This window comes from Heterocephalus glaber, unplaced genomic scaffold (assembly GCF_053883595.1).
Source record: "Heterocephalus glaber isolate CG9 unplaced genomic scaffold, H.glaber_assembly_v1.0 deba00001466, whole genome shotgun sequence".
In the NCBI taxonomy this organism is placed as follows: Eukaryota; Metazoa; Chordata; class Mammalia; order Rodentia; family Bathyergidae; genus Heterocephalus; species Heterocephalus glaber.
The window spans coordinates 1,371,743-1,387,631 of NW_028258313.1; the positions used below are offsets into that span (position 1 = coordinate 1,371,743).

At 38.7% G+C, this 15,889-nt stretch overlaps 1 pseudogene; it reads right to left on the minus strand.

The window, feature by feature from the left end:
- Window positions 1-14,508: 14,508 nt before the first annotated feature.
- LOC101712185 (TAF5-like RNA polymerase II p300/CBP-associated factor-associated factor 65 kDa subunit 5L pseudogene) lies at window positions 14,509-15,575 on the minus strand (annotated as a pseudogene).
- Between the last annotated feature and the right edge of the window lie 314 nt (window positions 15,576-15,889).

Genomic DNA, 15,889 nt, shown 5'->3' on the forward strand with positions numbered 1-15,889 from the left:
AAAGAGCACCTCAGGAACTTCATGAATACCAAACCAGCACTCCAAAAAATTTTAGACAATACCCTAGGAAAAGACAATGAGGATCACAGCCCCAGGAAACGCAGCAGAATGAATCCATTGGGTGTGACAAATTAAATGCAAAGGGGGAGAATCCAACAAAAAGAAAAAGTCATGACAAGGCTTTTAAAACTTTTAACTTCATCTCCCTCATGAGTGTATAATTCAATCTTGTTATTGTACTGATTAGTATTTTTCTGATTCTAGAGTTGCACACCTTTCCTTGTGCTATACTGGCTATTTATCATCTTCTTATGTCTACATTTTAATTGGGTTATCTATTAATGAGCTCTAAGAATTCTTTATATATTCTGGTCATAGGTTATATACATTGTAAATATGGTCTGTTTAAGGACTACTTTTCATTTTAATGATGTCATTTAAAGTTTTAAATTTTGATGGAATCTCATTTATCAATTTTTTTCTTTTATAAATCATGTTTTTTGTACCCTAGGTAGTTCTTGCCTACCCTGAATTCATAAATATTTTCCCTTATAATTTCTTCTTAAAGTTTTATACTTTTAGTGTAAATAAGGACTAAAATGTATAATAGGTTATGTGAAATAGGAAGAAAAGGGGCAAGGGGGAAGGAAGTGGGAGGGCTAGGGGAAAGGATAGAAGGGAATGGGATTAATAGGAGAAAATGGAAAAGTAGGAACAAAACCTTTGTAAATAGGGAGGACTGGAGGGGTTGAAGGGAGGGCTGGGCAAGGGTGAAAAATAAGAACCAGGAGAGACTATGTAAAGGTGCAAATTTCCAATGATGAATGTCATTATATTGTATACCTAAAATGTACCAATGATTAGAATGAATAATCGATAATGCAAAATAGGAAGAAAAGGTCCAAAGGGGTAGGGGTAGTGGGAGGGGCAGGGGAAAGGAAAGAAGGGAAAGGAAAAATGATGAGAAATGGAAAAAATGCAAATAAAGTCTTTGTAAATAGGGAAGAGTGGAGGGGTGAAGGGAGGGCTAGGAATGGGGAAAAAATAAGAACCAAGATGCATTATGTAAAGGTACAATTCCCAATGAGAAATGTAATTGTGTTGTATACCTACAATGTACCAATAAAAGAATTTAATAAAGTGCAAAGAAAAGAAAGTTTTGTACTTTCAGGCTTTCTTATTTAGGTTCATAGATCCCTTCAAGGTATTTTCATGTATGGAAAAGAAGGGTTGAGGTTAATTTTTTATATACGGATACCAGGTGTCCTAGTGCCATTTGCTGAAAACACTATCTCTTTCTCAGCTCTTGAATTGAGTTTATATTCTATAAGATGCTAATGTTAAATAATCTTTCAAAACTCAGTGGACCATATATGTGTGGTTCTATTTCTAGATTCTCTGTTTTATTCCAATGATCTATATGTCTTTCCTTATACCAACACTGCCTTAATTACTGTAGCTTTAGAAGAAGTCTTAAAATTGGGTGCTAAACATCTTTCAACACTGTTTTTTTTAAAACTTTTCTAGGTCCTTTGTACTCCTACATAACTTTTAAATTTCAATATCCAATTCTTCATTTATAGCAAGTATACACAGACCTGAATTTTTATATATACCTTGTGTTTTCTAATCCTGCTAAATTCAAATACAAGTTCTAGGGGCTCATAGAGATTTCTTAATATTTTCTCTGTAGATGATCATTTCATCTACATATAAAGATTTTGCTTCTGCTGTCCCAAACCTGTCCTGGTTGTGTCATTTTATTGCCAGACTATTTTGGTGGGGACTAGGTTTCAAAGTTTAATGGACAGATGAAGAGTAAGCATATCTGCCCTTGTTCCCCACCTTAAGGAGAAAGCATTGAATCTTCTCCATTTATATAAGGCATTCTCACTGGAAGTATGGAGTACATGTCTTTAATCTGTAGAGAAGTTTCTGTTCTACTTCTAGTCTCCTGATAGCTTTTACCACGAACAGTTGTAGAATTTAGTCCAATACTTTTTCTCCAACTAGTGACAGGATCATATGGCTTTTTCCTTTCCTCTGTTTAATTGATGACTTTTGGGGGTGGATCTTCCATTGGTGAACCAACACTGCCATCCCTATAACAAAACCACTTTCTACATACTGCCAGATCTGACTTCTAATAGTTTGTTTTGTTAACCAAATTTCTATCTATGTTCATACTTTTTTCTTCTATTATCTTTATCCAGTTTTAGGATTAGCACAATGTTGAGTTCCTAAAATGAAGGGAGAAGTGTTCCTTCTTTTTCCTGCTTTAATTGTTTGATATAATTTATCAGTTAAAATGTTTATGAGCCTGCTGTTGTCATATAGGTAGGTTTTCACGCTAGGAATATACTTTCTTTAATAGGTGCTATTCAAATTTTATATTTCCTCCAGAGTTAGTTTCATTAATTTGTCTTCCAAGATACTTCTTAGAAGTTGTCAAATTTATTTCAAAAAAGATTTTTGTAATATTTTTTCTATATCCTTTTAAATTCTGTAAAATCTGTGGTAATATCTCCTAGATCTTGATATTATAATTTTAAAAATGTATAACTGATATTGTGTAACAGGAAGAAAAGGTCTAAAAGAGCAGGGGAATTGGGAGGGATAGGGGAAGGGAAAAAAGAGAAAGGAAAAAATATGAGAAGAGGAAATAAAATAGAAACAAGGTCTTTGCAAATAGGGAAGGGTGGAGGGGGTGAAAGGAGGGCAAGGGAAGGGGAAAAAAAATAAGAACCAAGAGACTCATGTAATGGTACAAGATCCCAGTGATGAATGTAACTGTATTGTATACCTAAAATGTACCAATAAACTTAATGGGGAGAAAAAATGTACCAATGATTACAATGAATAACCAATTATGCAAAATAAGAAGGAAAGGTCCAAAGGGGTAGGGGTAATGGGAGGGGCAGGGGAAAGGAAAGAAGGGAAAGGAAAAATGATGAGAAATGGAAAAAAGGGAAATAAAGTCTTTGTAAATAAGGAAGGGTGGAGGGGGTGAAGGGAGGGCTAGGAATGGGGAAAAAAATAAGAACAAAGATGCATCATGTAAAGTTACAAGATCCCAATGAGAAATGTAAATATGTTGTATACCTAAAATGTACCAATAAAAGAATTTCACAAAAAAAATGAAACTACGACCTCCCCCCACAATAAAAAAAAAATCTACACCTAGGCATATAATAATTAAGATCCTTAAAACCCAACAGAAGAACAAAATCCTATGGGCAGTTAGAGAAAAAAAACAAATCACATACAAAGGAAAGCCCCTCAGAATCACAGCAGACTTTTCAACACATACCCTCAAGTCAAGGAGAGCTTGAGTGAGGTATTTCAAGCCCTAAAGAAAACAATGTCCAACCTCAACTGATGTATCCTGCAAAACTATCTTTCCAAATTGGGGAAATAAGATACTTCCATGACAAAGAACATGAGAAACTTCATGAATACCAAACCAGCACTCCAAACAATATTACACAATATCCTGGAAAAAGAAAATGAAGGTCACAACTCCATGAGGTCCAACAGAGCAAATCCACCAGGCAAGGAAAGAAATTAAAGGGACAGGGGGAGCCAACAACAGGAAAATAACATGACAATGATAAGTCAATGTATGTTAGTTATAACCATCAATGTTAATGTCCTCAATTTACCAATCAAAAGAAATACACTGGCAGAATGCTTTAAGAAGCAAAATCTGATAATATGCTCTACACAAGAAACAGATCTAATTCAAAAAGAAATTCAGAGACTGAAAGTTAAAGGATGGAAAACAGTTCTTCATTCCATAGAGCCCAGAAAAAAGAGGGGGCAGCTGTCTTCTTTGCAGAAAAAGTAGATTTCAAACCAAAACTAATTAACAGAGACAAAGAAGGCCATTACATCCTTCTAAAGAGACCAATGAACAATCCAACAGGAAGAGCTGACAATCATAAATATATATGCACCAAATAGGAATGCCCCAAACTATACAAAACAAATATTAATCGACATGAAAAACCAAATCAGCACTAATACAGTTGTAGTGGGAGATCTCAATACCCCACTGTCACAAATAGAGAGATCATCTAGACAAAAAATCAACAATGAAATAATAGAACAGAGCCAAACATTTCAAGAAATGGACTTAATAGATGTCTACAGAGTACTCCACAACACAAAATCAGAATATACATTCTTTTCAGCTGCACACAGGTCATTCTCCAAAATAGACCACATGCTACCTCATAGAACATGCTTAAGTAAATGCAAAGGAATTGAAGTTATCCCCTGTATATTATCAGACCATAGTGCAATTAAACTGGAGATGAATAGCATAAGAAATTGCAAGAACTCCACAAACACATAGAAATTGAATAACACTCTCCTGAACAACCAATGGGTCACAGAGGAAATTAAAGAAGGAATTACACAGTTTCTACAAGTAAATGATAATGCCAGTACAACATACAGGAATCTATGGGATGCAATGAAAGCAGCTCTGTGAGGGAAATTGATAGCAGTAATGCCCATTGTAGGAAAAGAGTGAGCTCAAATAAATAACCTAATGCTGAAACAAGCTTCTAGAAAAAAGAAGAGCAAGAAAAACCCAAAACTCATACAAGGGAGGAAATTATAAAGATTGTCAGGAGCAATGCTACATAATTTTAGGGAAAAAAATCATTTGATTGGGCCTAGTTCTCCTGCCTACAGGCCAGCTATGGCATTTTGAGACATAACTCCATTTTGGCCTCCCTGGTCACAACTGAGACCTCAATGATCCGGTGATGCTGTGATGTTCCAGGACAAGATTACACCAGCTGAGGACATCCTTGGAGGAACAAAATCTTAATCTTCTCAGTTCCTCATTGTTCTTGGATTGTTACACTTTGTTTATCCTGATGTACTGAACTCTCTGCAAGTCATTTCTTACATCTTGTTTGTCTGCATGTACTGAACTCTCTGCAAGTCATTTGTTACATTTGTTTCTCCTGATGTACTGAATAAAAGGTGCCGTAACATGGGGGGTTTTGTCTTTGCTGCCCAGAGCAGCACTGATCAGACCCAAAGCTCAGCCTCTTCTCAAAGTCTCATTTTTCTACCTTTCCTGTATAATAAGTTAATTTGCCTTGTGCTGCCATGGCTTGCAGGAGACTAGGACTTACTGCAGAGGGAGTAATTGTCCCCTTTCCCTGTTCACTACAAATGATCAGAGCAGAAATCAGTGCAATGGAGACTAAGAGAATGATACAAAAACTCAATGAATTGAAGAGTTGATTTTTGAAAGAATAAATAAAATTGATAAACTCTTTTCCAACCCTATCAAAAAAAAGGAAAGAGAAGGCTCAAATTCATGCAATTAGGAATGAAAAAGGTGAAGTCACAACACATACAGCAGAAATCCAAAGGATCATCAATACCTACTTCGAGAATGTGTACTTTAATAAAATGGAAAATACAGGAGAAATGGACAGATTCCTAGATACATATGAATTACCAAAGATGAATGAAGAAGATGTAAAGTCTAAATACCCCAATTACAATCAGTGAAATTGAAAATGCAGTTTAAAATTTTCCAGCAAAGAAAACCCCAGGTCCTGATGGCTTCACTCCTGAATTCCACAAGACATTTAGAGGAGATCTATTGCACTACTCTTTATACTCTTCAATGAAATTGAAAGGGAAGAAATACTTCCAAATTCATTCCTGGAAGCAACTGTTACTTTGATTCCAAAACCAGGGAAAGACCCAACCAAATAAAAGAACTACAGTTCAATCTCCCTAATAAACATAGATGTAAAAATACTTAATAAGATACTGGCAAACAGAATACAGAGGGTCATCAAGAAGATCATACAGCCTGATGAAGGGATGCAAGACTGGTTCAACATATGTAAATCAATTAAAGTAATACACTATATTGACAGAGCAAGGGACAAAAACCATATGATCATCTCAATAGATGAAGAAAAAGCATTCAACAAAATCCAATACCCCTTCATGATAAAACCCCTACAGAAAATTGGAATAGATAGTCTTTAAATTAGCCTGATAAAGGCTATCTATGAAAAAGCAACAGCAAACATCATACTAAATTGGCAAAAACTGAAAACCTTCACTCTAAAATCAGTAACAAGACAAGGATGTCCATTATCACTACTCCCGTTCAATATAGTCCTAGAAACATTAGCCACAGCAATTAGACAAGAGAAAGAAATAAAAGGAATAAAGATAAGAAATGAAGACATTAAATTGTCCTTATTTGCTGATGATATGACACTCTGCATAGAAGACCTAAAAAACTCCAAAAAACAGAGTTCTAGACTTAATTGACAGATTCAGTAGAGTAGCTGGATACAAGGTCAACACTCAAAAATAAATAGCTTTCTTGTACACAAACAACAGTCTCACTGAGAGAGAAATTAGGGAAATAATTACTTTTACAATAGCATCCAAAAGTTAAATATCTGGGAATCAATCTAATGAAGGACGCAAAAGACCTCTACATTGAAAACTAAAGCACTCTGACTAAAGAGTTCAAAGGGGATATAAAAAAAATGGAAAGACACCCCCTGTTCCTGGGTAGAAAGAACCAATATAGTGTAAATGGTCATATTTCCAAAACTACTATATAGATTCAATGCAATCCCAATTGAAATCCCAACAGTATATTTCACAGAACTAAAGAAAGTAATCCAAAAATTCCTTTGGAACCAGAAGAGACCTACAATAGCAAAAGCAATTCTAGGCAAGAGAGACATGGCAGGAGGTATCACAATCCCCAACTTGAAACTGTACTACAAAGCCACTGTGATTAAAAAAAAAAAATACCATGGTGCTGGCAAAGGAATAGACCTGAGGGAAAAAAAACAGACCTGAGGGTCAGTGGAATAGATTAGAAGATGCAGAAGCCTCTCCAGACATACTCAACTACCCCATCTTTGACAAAGGAGCCAAACATCCTCACTGGAGGAAAGATATCCTCTTCAATAAATCATGTTGGAAAAACTGGATTTCAACTTTCAAAAGATTAAAACTAGACCCCTACCTTTCACCATGCTTTAAACTAAAATCCAAGTGGATTAAAGATCTAAATATTAAAACAGAAACACTGAACTTGCTGGAAGATGTAAGGTAGAACTCTCAAAGACATTGATATAAGAAAAGATTTTATGAACTAATCCTCGGTAGCACAGAAACTAATACAAAGAATCAACAAATGGGATCTCATCTTTGTAAAAAGCTTCTGCACTGAAAGAAAAACCAACAACAGAGCTAAGAGACAACCTATAATGTAGGAAAAATTTCTATCAGCTGTTCCTCACACAGAGGACTACTATCTAGTATATACAAAGAACTTTTAAAAAAACAGAGCTCCAAAATATAAAAACCCAACTCAAAAATGGGCATTTTAAATGAACAGACATTTCTCAGACAAAGAATTAAAAGCAGCAAATAAACATATTAAAAAATGTTCAACATCATTGGTCATTTGAGAGATGCAGATGAAAACAACACTGAGATTCCACCTTGCCCCAGAAAGAATAGCTGCTATCAAGAAATCAACCAACAACAAATGCTGGTGTGCTTGTTAGGAGAAGGAACCCTTCTCTATTATTGGTGGCAGTGCAGACTGGTGCAATCACTGTGGAAATTAATATGGAGATATCTTCAAAAACTAGGATTAGAGGTCCCATTTGTCCCAGCTAACCCCATGCTGGGTATCTTCCCAAAAGAATTAAAAGAATCACACCACAGTGATATATGCTCACCCATGTTTATAGCAGCACAGTTTGTAATAGCTAAAACTCAGAAACAGCCCAAGTGCCCATCAACTGGGGACTGGATAAAGAAGATACAGTTTTTTAATAAAATGGGATAACTCTCAGCCATAAAGAACAAGAAACTAGAGACATTTATAGCTAAATGAATCCACATTGAGACCACACTCTTATGTCAAATAAATAGGACACACATGTATGAGTGCTGAATAGTTTCTGTGGTGTGAAAAACTAAAAGTGTAAATAAGGTTCAAAATGTATAATTGATAATGTGAAATAGGAAGAAAAGGTCTAAAGTTGTAGGGGAAGTGGGAGTGGTAGGAGAAAGAAGAGAAGGGAAAAGAAAAAATATGAGAAAAGGAAAAAATGGAAACAAGGCCTTTGTAAATAGGGAAGGGTGGAGGGGGTGAAGGTAGGGCAGGGGAACAAGGAAAAAATAAGAACCAAGATACATCATGCAAAGGTACAGGACCCCAATGATGAATGTGACTCTACTGTATACCTAAAATATACCAGTAAACTTAATGGGAAAAAATCAATTATCTACAAAGACACTTGGTCTCCAACAGAGAATGTGACAGTGAACACAGGTCTCCTCACAAAGAAATAGGGTTCTCAGATTCAGACAGTCTGTTGAGCATCCTCAGCATGTTCCACACCCTGATGTCCAATGGTGCTCACAATGGTGCTCATATAATAAGGACTTTTGAAGGCAGTACTACTCATATATACTAAGTGCAAGGTGAAGAGATTGCACTAGGCAGAGCCATCCAGAAAGCAGTGGAATTTCTGGCATGAAGAAGAAATGGAGAAAATACTCTAAGAGGATAGAGAAAATGTGTATGGTCTTAGAATGGAAAGGAGAATGATAAATCTAACTTATCTTGAGGAATATGACAAACTTACTCTAAAACAGTGTCAAAGTTCTTAATGAAACAATGGAAAACATGTTACTCTAAACATATTCAGTATGGGTTGTGGAGTGCCTCTTTATCCAATGTAAATTAATAGCCATGACTAAATATATATCTAGAACTTTTAAAAGAACAATAAGTGATAACCTATGTATAGATTCCAAATAGGAAAAAGAAGCTTAGCTAATTCTATACAGAACTGTAATTCTGAATGCTTTTTTACTCATCTGCTAAAATAATGCAGAAAAGTACATACCTGCTTGGACATTTTAGATTGACTCAGCCAAAATTTTTCAATTTTGACAGTGAAAAGAAATAAATCTGGGTATATTTTTATGTGTGTGTTTCATTTTTTAATGGTTAATGTATGTTTATAAATTATAGCTGTACATATTTATGGTGTGCAAATAAATTTTTAATGTAATGTAGAATGATGGAATCAACCCAACCAACATATCCAGTATCTCAAACACATAATGTCTCCTGTGTGTTAATAGTCTAAGATTACATTCCATAATTGAGAAAGATGTTCAAGGAATACATATTTTACACACTTGTTTAAAAATGCAGATGACTTTAGATGAAAGCTAAGGCTTATTATTAACCTGGTTAATTTGAAAAAAAAAAAAAAGCAACATTTGAATAATTAATGGAATATGAGAAGGAGATTAAAATAACATAAAGTTTTTATTGAGTTTGTCCCAGGAAAAAACAAAGCAAAAAAGAATAAGGTAAACAGTAAGCAGAGGCAGGTCTGCGGACGCCGTAGGCACATGGCGAGTCACCGGGAACGAGCCAAATCAGCCTGCTGCAGACAGGCAGGTCTGCGGACGCCGTACCAAGGTCGCAGGTCGCTCGGAACAAGCCAAATCAGCCCGCGCCCCCTGGCAGCAATCCACTGGACACTCCCCCCCCCCCCCCCGCTCCTCTGGCCTCTTCTCTGTACAGCCACCTGGTTCCACACTACAAAGATGCAGAGGACACCGGACCACCAGACCACTGTACTGGGTAAGTGGGAGTCATCTTCACCTCCCATTAGGACCGGGACTATCTTCAGGGGAAGGGCAGCTGGAACCTGCAATACAACTCTGCAGAGTTCAACCCTACAGGAGGACAGGGAGCTCAACTTGGGACTTGCAGCCAGAAATCTGCCTGAATCTCATGGGTCTGTGACTGGCTTGCTGAGACCCACTGACTTATATCTGCACACTGCTACCCACGTTGTCTATTGTGACAGCAGAGACATACACTGAAAGAGGCCCTTCATCTTCATGGTTATTTTTTATTCCCAAAATTAGTTTTATTATTTTTTTCTCTTTTCTTTTCTTTTGCTCCTCTTATCTTTAATTTTTTCCCTACTCTTTTCAAATATTTGGTTTTCTTATTTTATTTTCTTTTCTTCTTTCTTTTCTCTTTCCTTTCTCTCTCTCTTGCACTCACTCTCTTGCTCTCTCACATTGTTCATCTTCCCTTTTTGTCCCTGTTTTGGTCCTCATCCAGAGTTCTTCTTTATTTTCCTAGTATTCTCTTTTTCCTCCTCACCTGTGTCCTCTGGCCACACTGCTAACCTTCCCCTATCCTTCTTCCCATCTATCCCTCCCTCCCCAGCCCCTTCTAACTCCCCATCCCAAAGGGTAAAGTTGTTATATTGAAGAGTTTATTCACTATATATTGGGTTGGTCCTCGATCTTGATTTAAGTCACACAGCTAAAGGTGATAGATTAATAACTACCACAAATTGTCATTCTTTAAGAGGTATTTGATGCTATGGTGTTGCTGATTGTATAACTTGGGCTAAGGTGTCGTGATTGATCTAAACAGTTTTCCTTCCTGGTATAATGAAAATGAGATAGCCTCAGAGTCATTATAGACTCAAAACCTAAAGACAGCTATATCTAGTAGATACCTCTGAGAAGCAATCATTCCATAAGGGTTTTAAATAGATCAACAAAGATACTTACAATAAACAACTTCATAATATCAACCCAGGAACTAAACCAGGGACAGTACCAAAAACAAAAATGAAAAGGCATTTAAGCAAGTCACAAACCCAGACTTCCACCCCACAAAAGGCAATTTCTGGGGGAAATGAGGTGCAAAATTCTGATAATCAACTACCTGGATACCCTGAACTGATAGCACAGGAAGTAACAAAACAGGTGAATGAGGCTCTAGAAAAATTCAAAGTGGAAATAATCTCCCAGATATCCGCAGAGATGGTGAGCAGAGTGAAAGACATGATTAGAGGATCTAGAACAGAAACAGATTTAAAAAATAGATGAGCTCAGAAACATGCTGAAGCCATGAATACCCAGCATAAGAAAGAAATGGAAACCATGATCGCCCAACATAAGAAAGAAATGGAATCCATGAAACAGATTCAAACAGATATTCAGGAGATCAAAAACTCCATTGAAGGTATCCACAGCAGATTAAGGGAATCTGAAGATAGAATATCAGATATAGAACACAGGATCACAGTTAGACACCATGAAAACAGAGATTTCTTAAAAATAGTAAGGGACCACGAGAAATCAATCCAACAAACTGCTAGATGATGCAAAGAAGAATAACATAAGACTGATTGGAGTCCATGAAAAAACAGGAGAAAGCACAATTGACATAAAAAAACTGTTCACAGAAGTAATAGTGGAAAACTTCCCAGACTGAGGTAGAAAATTGGACATACAGATAAGTGAGGCATATAGAACTCCAACTAGCCATGATCAAGAAAAATCTATATCTAGACATATAATAGTCAAGATCCCAGAAACCCAATAGAAAAACAAAATCCTACAAGCAGTTAGAGAAAAGAAATAAATCACCTACAAAGGAAAGCCCATCAGAATCACAGCAGACTTCTCAACACAAACCCTCAAGTCAAGGAGAGCCTGGAGTGAAGTATTTCAAGCCCTAAAAGACAATAACTTCCAACCTAGACTGTTGTATCCTGCAAAAGTATCTTTCAAAATTGATGGGGAAATTAGATACTTCCATGACAAAGAACACCTGAGAAATTTCATAAACACCAAACCAGCACTGCAAGCAATTCTAAACAATATCCTAGAAAAAAGCAATTAAGGTCACAACTCCATGAGGCCCAAGAGAGGGAAGCCACCAGGCAAGGTAAGACACTAAAGGGAAAGGGGCAAAAAATAAGAAATAAAAGAGCCAACAAAAGTAAAATATCATGACAATGATAAAGCAATATCTATCAACTATAGCCATCAATGTTAATGGCCTCAATTCACCAATCAAAAGAAATAGACTGGCAGAAAGGATTAAAAAGGAAAATGCAACAATATGCTGTATACAAGAAACACACCTAACTCAAAAGGAAATTCATAGACTAAAAGTAAAAGGATGGAAAACAGTTCTCCATGCCACACTAACCCAGAAGAAAGCAGGGGTAACAATCTTATTTGCAGACAAAGTAGATTTCAAACCAAAACTAATTAAGAGAGACAAAGATGGTCACTACATCCTTGTGAAGGGAACAATCCAAGAGGAAGAGATGACAATCCTAAATATATATGCACCAAATACGAATGCCCCCAACTATACAAAACAAATATTAATAGACATGAAAAACCAAATAAACCCTAACACAATTGTACTGGGAGACCTCAATACTCCATTGTCACAAATAGACAGATCATCTAGACAAAAAGTTAACAAGGAAATTCTAGAACTGAACCAAGCTATTGAACAAATGGACTTCATAGATGTTTACAGAGTGTTCCACCCCACAAAATCGGAATACACATTCTTTTCAGCTGCACACAGGTCATTCTCCAGAATAGACCACATGCTAGTTCATAGGACATATCTAAGTAAATGTAAAAGAATTGAAGTTATCCCCTGTATATTATCAGACCATAGTGCAATACAATTGGAGATCAATAACATAAGAAACCGCAAAACCCCAACAAATGCATGGAAACTGAATAACACCCTCTTGAACAACCAATGGGTCACAGAAGTAATTAAAGAAGAAATTAAACAGCTTCTACAAGTAAATGAAAATGCCCGTACAACATACAGGAATCTATGGGACAAAATGAAACCAGTTCTACATGGGAAATTCATACCAGTGAATGCCCATATTAGGAAAACAGAGAAAACTCAGATAAATAACCTAATGCAGAACCTCAAGCTCCTAGAAAAAGAAGAGCATAACAAACCCAAAGCTCATACAAGAGAGGAAATTATAAAGATAAGGGCAGAAATCAATGCAATGGAGACTAAGAGAGCAATACAAAAAAATCAATGAATCAAAGAGTTGGTTTTTTGAAAGAATAAATAAAATCAATGAACCTTTAGCCAACCTTATCAAAAAAAGGAAAGAAAAGCTGCAAATACATGCAATTAAGAATGACAAAGTTGAAGTCACAACAGACCCAATGGAAATCCAGAGGCTCATCAATACCTTCTTTGAGAACCTCTACTCCAATAAAATGGAAAACACAGAAGAAATGGGCAGATGCCTAGATACATACGAATTGCCAAAGTTAAATGAAGAGGATATAGAAATTCTAAACACCCCAATTACAATGAGTGAAATTGAAAATGTAATAAAATATTTACCAACAAAGAAAAGCCCAGGTCCTGATGGCTTCACTGCTGAATATTTTTTTTTGAAACTAAATACATTTTAATAGAAAACAAAATACAAAATAACTTTTCGGAAAACAGAAATATTTAATCCTTTCCCCATACACTAGAACTTGCTTTATCCTCAGAACACAGTTTGACATGTGCGTGCGCACTCAGGATTCACCTCATGATGCGCTCACCGCAGGAGAGAGAGCGGAAATGCTAACCTCTGGTTAACGGTCACTCTGAAATCTAATACTAATTCTATCTTCTGACTTACTCCAAATTATTCTTCTTTTTTTTTTTTGGTACTGGGAATTGAACTCAGAGACTTGTGCTTGTCAGGCAGATGCTGTGCCACTGAGCTACATTCCCACCCTCCAAATTATTAACCATAATCTTTTTTCTTTGGTGGTGCTGGGGATTGAACCTAGGGCCTCCCACATGCTAGGCAAATGCGCTACCACTAAGCTGCAGCCCCTCCTACCATAATCTTTCTTTTCAGGGGAGAGAATTATTGATAGAGGTGCAGCCAAGAAAGACTGTTTCCCACCAAAATTGCGAGAGCCCAGTGTTCTCGGTCAACCCACCCACCGGCTTCCGTGAACATGCTGTTGGTGTGCTCAGCGTGCGCCCAAGATTTCCCCTTCTCCTGATACACTGTGCCACCAAAATCTCTGATTTCCCTGAAGCTCAAAATCCCAAATATCACAGCCAGTGTCAGGAGTTGAACCTGATGATAAAAGCAGCAATGTTCCCCTCTGCCAGTGCTAGGTTTCCTCTTTGCAATGATAATCATCATCACCATAACAATAAAAAATCCTGGTTCTACCACTCAGGAAAAGGATTATCCCTCCCTTTGCCAGTTCTGTCCCCACTTCCCTCGAGGGTGGCTCAACTGAGGGTGTCTAGGGGTGCTGTGGAGGGCACTGGGCAACGGCCCTCAGTAAGCACACTGGGAGGCAGACAAGATGAAAATGGGAAGGCATTTGCACATAGGGTCCCAAGGGTCTCTGGGAGCATGCCACGGACCTCAGAGCACCCAGCGCTCACCTCGAGTCCAGGCATCACTGAGCCATGCCCTGGCCCTGACTGAGTCCCGTGACTACGAGGCTGCATCGGGGGAGGGCTCTTTCACAGTCTGTCAGTAATTTGCTCACCATGGCCATGTCCATGCTGCACCCAGAGGTCTCTCACCAGAGCCCAGTCCATTCCAGCCAAGGTAAGAATCAGTGTTCCTGATTCTCCTGTGTGATCCCAGTCACAAGAAGCAGGTTGCAGGCCATGAACTGCACGCTCAGGACACTGCTCATCTGCCCAGTGTAGACACCCACAAACTCACTGGAGGAGCCATCTGCGGGCGCACTGCAGCATGTGTTCTGGAGGCCCCAGATGCGCACTGAGTTGTCCATGGAGGCAGAGGCCACTAGGCCACTGTCAGGGCTGAAGGCGAGGCTGGTGATGGTGTCTGTGTGGCCTCTCAGCTCTTTAAAAAGGGTCCCGGAGGCCAGGTCCCACAGTTTTAACCGCTGGTCCCCACCAGCAGATGCCAAATACTTCCTGTTGGGAGAGAAAGCCAGAGAGAGCCCAGGGCCATGGTGGCCTGTGAAGAGCCTCACTGAGTTCCCCTGCTGGGCGCTCCACAGCCGGACAGTCTTGTCAGTCAAGCCGGTGGCTAAGTAGTTAGAGTTAGGGTGGAATCTGACACAGTCCACATCTGCCAGGTGTCCTGCATATATCCTCAGTGGGTATGTCTGATGGAAGGACCACAGCCTGGCAGTGCGGTCATGGGACCCACTGGCAAAGTACAGGCTGTACGGGCTGATGTCCAGGTCCCACACGGGATAGGCATGTCCTTGGTACAGCACAGTGTTGATGAAACCCCCCAGATCCCAGTACCGGATGGACATGTCCTCAGAACAAGAAAGCAACCCTGAGCTGTCCGCGAGGAAATGTGTGCTGTACACTGGTCCACAGTGTCCCCGCAGGATCTTCATCTCCGTGCCTGCGCTGTCCTCCTCATCCTCCTCTTCCTCCAGAGTATCACAAGCCGAGTGGATATGTGATGTGTCTACAAGGTGGGGCTCTGATTTCAACTTCTTGGACGGCAGACTCCAGAGTTTTATACAGGAGTTGTCAAACCCAGCAGCTAGCAGCTTGCTATTGGGGGCAATTTCTGCAGTGTTCCGCAGCTGCTCCGTGTTGTAGAAGGCGTAGAAGCAGATGGTGGTGAGGGAGGGGGGGCCATCCTTGACGCGTTTGATGCTCTCTCGTAAGACCTCCAGTGAGGCCTCATTCTGCAGAATTGGGGCTGGGCACATCCTAGGGCTCCAGGCCGCTGCTCTCACTGCGGGAGAAGCCACCACTGATATAGAGCTGGTAGTCTGTTCTCTTGGCAGGCTGCACATCCAGGTGGATATGTAAGGGGAGGACCTTGCACAGGGCAGTGCTGTTGTCACTTTGGAGGTAGTGGATCAACTAGTTGTAGCTGTCTTCCTGGAGACAGACCACGTACTTGTTATCTAGGAAGACACGAAGCTTGAAATTGGACAGGATGTCCTGGATGGTCTGAGTTGTCTGCAGCTGCTCAATAACATCCTTCTGGCTTGC